Here is a 6,960-nt window from a genome sequence, read left to right on the forward strand (position 1 = left end):
TGAATGGGTAAGAAAGCTGTGGTACATATACATAGTGGAGTATTACTCAGCCATTAAAAAGAATGCACTTGAATCAGTTCTAATGAGGTGGGTGAAACTGGAGCCTATTATACAGAGTGAAGTAAGCCAGAAAGAAAAACAGCAATACAGTATACTAATGCATATATATGAAATTTAGAAAGATGGTAAAGATAACCTTGTATGTGAGACAGCAAAAGAGACACAGATGTATAGAACAGTCTTCTGGACTCTGAGAGAGGGAGAGGGTGGGATGATTTGGGGGAATGTCATGGAAACATATATAATATCATATAAGAAAAGAATCGCCAGTCCAGGTTCAATACAGGATGCTTGGGGCTGGTGCACTGGGATGACCCAGAGGGATGGTATGGGGAGGGAGGTGGAAGGGGAGTTCAAAAATAAATAAATAAATAAGAATAAGAAAACAAAAACAAATAAACTTTATGAATCAGTTCCTATTTGTCCCTGAAACAAATACTACTCCAAACAGCACTGCAAAGAACCTTTAACACCAGGCCTACTCCAGCTGAGTTATCCTTATCCCCAATACTCAGATTCTCCAGTGAATGAGTTTACTTCTCCTTGATCCAGATTGATAGAAAAAAAGCATCCTGAAGCGGAGGAGGCAGGTCTCCATAGAAACCTCCACCTGTTTCCGGCCAGGCTGTGCAAGATTAGGGGCTGCTGCGGGGGCCAATCTCAGCCAGCTCGCCTTTTCCCGGCGGCCTCTGCGGGAGCGGTAATAAAAAAAAAAAAAAAAGAAAAAAAGCATCCTTCACTTTTTCATGTCATGAAGCACCTGTGTCCTGTGTCAAAGGCTGCATCAAAAAAGTCTTCATGACCTGGCCTAGACATCATCATTGGAGCACATTCCAACAAGGAGCAGAGATCTTGTCTCTCCCCTGTGCTGCTTCTGTTGCTGTATTGCTGCCTTTGTTTATTATTTGTTAACAAGCACTTGGTGGTCCAGCAAGTTAGTCAACAAATGGCCTTCCCTTTCCTGTGGCTTAATGTCATGCCCTGAACCCTGTGCAGCCTCTGGCATGATAGCAAGCATGGGCCACTTCAGCAGCCTACATCCTCAAAGCCAGTGATCTGAAAGAGCCTATAAAAGCTCAACTGTGTTAGGTGCCACTGAAGACAATGAGATAGCAACTCAGTGGGGATTTTCACAAGGATGTCACTTTATTTCCTGTTCAAGCAAATGAAAGAGTTCCGCAGAGAACCAGGAGGCTGGCCAAGAGCTGAGTCATAGCTTCATTAACTCCACTGTTCTTCATGCACTTTGGACCTGCTCCAAAAGGACAGAGAAACATGCAATAACATAATAAGAAATAATAATCTGGAGCTGCCAGTCAGAAGGCAAGAGGAACGTGGTTGTGATTGTCAGATACATGCACAAAATAATAGTAATAACAATAGGATGGGGGAAATTTTTAGAGGTTATGGATATGTTTATGGCATAGATCGTGGTGATGATTTCTTTATACTCTTCCTGTTATACACATTAAATATCTATACCCCTCTTTGTATGTCAGTCAGCCCTCAATAAAATGTTTGTTAAAAAAGAAAGAAAAACAAAGTCTGTAATAAGAGACAAAGCAAAGCATTATATAATGAGAAAGGCTGAAGCCAAAGGATATAACAATTATAAATACATATATCCAGCCAACATATGAGCACCTAAAGACATAAAACATATATTCACAAACAAAACAGGGAAATTGATAGTAACACAATAATACGAAGAAATCTAATACTCCACTTACATCAATGAACAGACTATCCAAACTAAAATTTAATTAGGAAACACTGGCCTTAAATAACACATTAGACCAGAAAGATTTAATAGATATATCCATAATCCAAAAGCAGTTGAATAGAAATTCTTTACAAGGGTGCATAGAACATACTCCAGGATAAACCATATAGTTGGCCACAAAATAAGTTTCAGTAGATTTAAGGTTGAAATCATATTAAACCTCTTTTCCAATTACAATGCTATGACACTAGATATGAACCACAATAAAAAGTATATAAAAAGCACAAGTACTTAAAAACTAAATAGCATACTACTGGACATTCAATGGGCCACCAAAGAAATCAAAGAGGATATTTAAAAATATTTGTTGAAATAATAATTAAAATAAGAATAAATATATTCTTGAAATTAAAAAAATAAATAAATAAAAATACATGAAAATGGAAACACAATGATCCAAATTCCATGCAGCAAAACAAAAGCAGTTCTTGGTGGAAATTTTATAGTGATACTAGCCTACTTTAGGAAACAAGAAACACTGCAAATAAATAACACAACCTTATATCTAAAGATAAAATAAAAGAAAAATAAACAAAACTCTAAGTCAGTAGAAGGAAAACTAAATACAGAGCAGAAATAAAGAAAAAAATTTTTAAATAGCTAATATCAATGAAACTAAGAGCTGATTCTTTGTAAAGATAAACTTGATAAACCTTTGTATAGACTCATCAACAAAAAGGAGAGAGCACACTAATAAAGTTGGAAATAAAAAAGAAGTTGAAATTGACACCACATAAATATAATCATAAAACTTACTATGAAAAATTATACAAGAATAAAATGGACAAATGTAAGAAACAAATAATATAGAAAAATAAAGACTCCCAAAAATGAATCAGGATGGGATAAAGACACCCAAAAGACAGATTATCAGTAGTGTTGAATCAGCAATCAAAACCTACCAATAAACAAAAGCCCAGAACTACCTGGCTTCAGAGATTAGTAATACCAAATACTTAAAGAAGAGATAACACCTATTCTTCTCAAACTATTCTAAAAACTGAAAAAGAAAAATAGCCTTTGAACTCATTGTTCAGGGCCAGCATCATATTGAATACGAAAACCCAAAGACACCACAAAAAAAGAGAAAATTACAGACCGATATCATTAATGAACATAGATCGTTGCTGTTTAGTTGCTAAGTTGTATCTGACACTTTTGTGACCCCATGGACTGTAGCCCACCAGGCTCCTCTGTCCATGTGATTTCACAGGCAAGAACCCTGTAGTGGCTTGCCATTTGCTTCTCCAGGGCATCTTCCCGACCCAGAGATCAAACCCACATCTCCTGCATTGACTAGTGGATGCCTTATCTTTGAGCCACCTGGGAAGCCCAAATGAACATAGATCCAAAGCAAAATATTAACCAGGCAAATTCAGGAGTGCATTAAATGACCATCCACTTTGGTGGAGTTAGGTTTATCATAAGTTTGCTAGAATGGTTTGGTATCACAAATCAACCAATGATACTTTACAGTAACACACTGAAAAACAAAAATCAGATGATCATTCCAGCAGCTGAAGTAAACCTTTTTAACAATACTTAACAATCATTTCTGATAAAAATCTCAAAAAAGTGGGTATAGAGGGAGCAATATAAAAAGGCCATATATGAAAAACCATTTCCAAAATTATACTCAATAGTAAAAGCAGAAAACATCTTCTCTAAGTTCAAGAACAAGACAGAAAGGTCCACTCTCGCCATGTTTATTCAACATAATATTGGAAGCTGGGTAGAAATCATATATCAACAAATATAAATCAAATGAATCCAAAGAGTAAAAGTGAAATTATCACTGTTTCATATGGCATAGTACTATTTATACAAAGAAGACCCAATAGCCTATACCAAAACCCAATAGAAATAATGAATGAATTCAGTAAAATTTCAGAACACAAAATTAATATACAAAAATCTGTTATATTTCTTTACACCAATAACAATCCATACAAAAAAGAAATTATGAAAACTATCCTACTGGATAACATCAGTTTTCATTCCAAACCCAAAGAAAGGCAATGCCAAAGACTGTTCAAACTACCGCATGATTGCACTCATCTCACATGCTAACAAAGTAATGCTCAAAATTCTCCAAGCCAGGCTTCAGAGGTAGGTGAACCAAGAATTTCCAGATGTTCAAAATGGATTTAGAAAAGGCAGAGTAATTATAGATCAAATTGCCAACATCCACTGGATCATAGAAAAAGCAAGAGAGTTTCAGAAAAACATCTACTTTTGCTTTATTGACTATGCCAAAGCCTTTGACTGTGTGGATCACAACAAACTGTGAAAATTCTGAAAGAGATGGGAATACCAGATCACCATACCTACCTCCTGAGAAACCTGTATGCATGTCAGGAAGCAACAGTTAGAATCAGACATGGAACAACAGACTGGTTCCAAATAGGAAAAGGAGTACATCAAGGCTGTATATTGTCATCCTGCTTATTTAACTTATATGCAGAGTACTTCATGAGAAACGCTAGGCTGGAAGAAGCACAAGCTGGAATCAAGATTGCCAGGAGAAATATCAATAACATTAGATATGCAGATGACACCACCCTTATGGCAGGACGCAAAGGATCTAAAGAGCCTCTTGATGAAAGTGAAAGAGAAAGGTGAAAAGCTGGCTTAAAACTCAACATATGAAAAATTAAGACCTTGGCATATGGTCCCATCACTTCATGGAAAATACATGGGAAAACAATGGAAACAGTGACAGACTTTATTTTCTTGGACTCCAAAATCACTGCAGATGGTGACTGCAGCCATGAAATTAAAAGATGCTTGCTCCTTGGATGAGAAACTATGACCAATCTAGACAGCACATTAAAAAGCAGAGACATTACTTTTCCAACAAAGGTCCATCTAGTCAAAGCTATGGTTTTTCCAACAGTTATGTATGGATGTGAGAGTTGGACCATAAAGAAAGCTGAGCACCAAAGAACTGAAGCTTTTGAACTGTAGTGTTGGAGACTCTTGAGAGTCCCTTGGACAGCAAGATCAAACCAGTCAATCCTAAAGGAAATCAGTCCCTAATATTCATCTAAGGACTGATGCTGAAGCTGAAGCTCCAATACTTTGGCCACCGGATGCAAAGAGCTGACTCACTGGAAAAGATCTGATGCTGGGAAAGATTGAAGGTGGGAGGAGAAGGGAATGACAAAGGATGAGATAGTTGGATGTCATCACTGACTTGATGGATGTGAGTTTGAGTAAGCTCTGGGAGTTGGTGATGGACAGGGAAGTCTTGCTGCAGTTCATGGGGTCACAAAGAGTCGGACATGACTGAGCAACTGAACTGAACTATCCCCTATGTAATTACATCAGAAAGAATAAAATACATAGAAATAAATCTAATCAGGAAATGAAAACAATAAGACATTGATCAAATATACTGGAGAAGGCATAAACAAATGGAAAGATATACCATGTTCATGAACTGGAAAAATTAGCATTTGTTAAAATGACCGTACTATTTAGGGCAGTCTACAAATTCAGAAGCAATTCTTATCAAGACACCAAGAGCATTTTCCACAAAACTAGAACAAATAATATAAAAATTTGTGGAAACAGAAAAGAGTCAGTGTCCAAAGCAACCTTGAGAAAGGACAAATGTATCAACAACTTCTAAAATTTAAACTATATTACAAATTTATAGTAACCAAAATAATATGATACTGACACAATAAGAGACACATGGATCAACAGAACAGAAAAGAGAAACCAAAAATAAACCCACACATCAATTAGTATATGAGAAAGGAGGCAAGAATATGCAATGGAGAAAAGACAGTCTCTTCAGTAAGTGGTCTTGAGAGAAATGGACAACATTGATTAGCTTTCCTTTAAGGGAAAATGGTCTAAAATAGGTAAGCATGACTATCTGAATACTTATATTGCCTTTTTATTTTTCCCTTATCAATTTTTTTATTGAAGTATAAGTGACTTACAACATTAGTTTTAGGTGTACAGCATAGCAATTCGGTATTTTCACAGATTATAGGTTATTACAAGATAATGGGTACAATTCCCTGTGTTATACAGCATATCTTTGTTGCCTATGTATTTTATATGTAGTAGTTGGTGTCTCTTAATCCCTCCTCTTTGGTAACCATGTTTGTTTCCTATATCTGTGTGTTTCTATATCTGTGTTTCTGTTTGCATATGCATTCAATTGTATTCTTTCTTAGATTCTATGTATCAATTCAGTTCAGTTCAGTCTATGTATAAGTGACATTATACACTATTTGTCTTTCTCTGCCTGACGTTTCACTAAACATAATATTCTCTAGGTCCATCCACTTTGCTGGAAATGACAGAATTTCATTTTTCATGATTGAGGAATATTACATACCACATTTTCTTAAGCCACACATCTGCAATAGTCACTTTATTTGCTTACATTTCTTGGATATTGTAAACAGTGATGCAGTGAACATTAGGGTGCATGCCTATTTCTGAATTAGTGCCTTTATTTTTTCCAGATATATACCCAGAAGTGTAATTGGTGGATCACAAGGTAGTTTTTTTGTTTAGTTTTTTTTTTTGTTTGTTTAAGAACTTCAATACTCTTTTCAATATAGACTGCATCTGTTTACATTTCCACCAACAGTGTGCAACAGTGCTTTTCTCTGCATTCTCTCCAGTATTTGTTACTTGTAGACTTTTTCTCTGCTTTTGAATATGCTATCTAGGTTGGTCATAACTTTCCTTCCAAGGAGTAAGTGTCTTTTAATTTCATGGCTGTGGTCACCATCTGTAGTGATTTTGGAGCCCAGAAAAATAAAGTCTGACACTGTTTCCACTGTTGCCCCATCTATTTCCCATGAAGTGGTGGGACCAGATGCCATGATCTTTGTTTTCTGAATGTTGAGCTTTAAGCCAACTTTTTCACTCTCCACTTTCACTTTCATCAAGAGGCTTTTGAGTTCCTCTTCATTTTCTGCCATAAGGGTGGTGTCATCTGCATATCTGAGGTTATTGATATTTCTCCCGGCAATCTTGATTCCAGCTTGTGTTTCTTCCAGTCCAGCGTTTCTCATGATGTACTCTGCATATAAGAGAAATAAGCAGGGTGACAATATACAGCCTTGATGAACTCCTTTTCCTATTTG

This window comes from Bison bison, unplaced genomic scaffold (assembly GCF_000754665.1).
Source record: "Bison bison bison isolate TAMUID 2011002044 unplaced genomic scaffold, Bison_UMD1.0 scf7180017864262, whole genome shotgun sequence".
NCBI classification, from domain to species: Eukaryota; Metazoa; Chordata; class Mammalia; order Artiodactyla; family Bovidae; genus Bison; species Bison bison.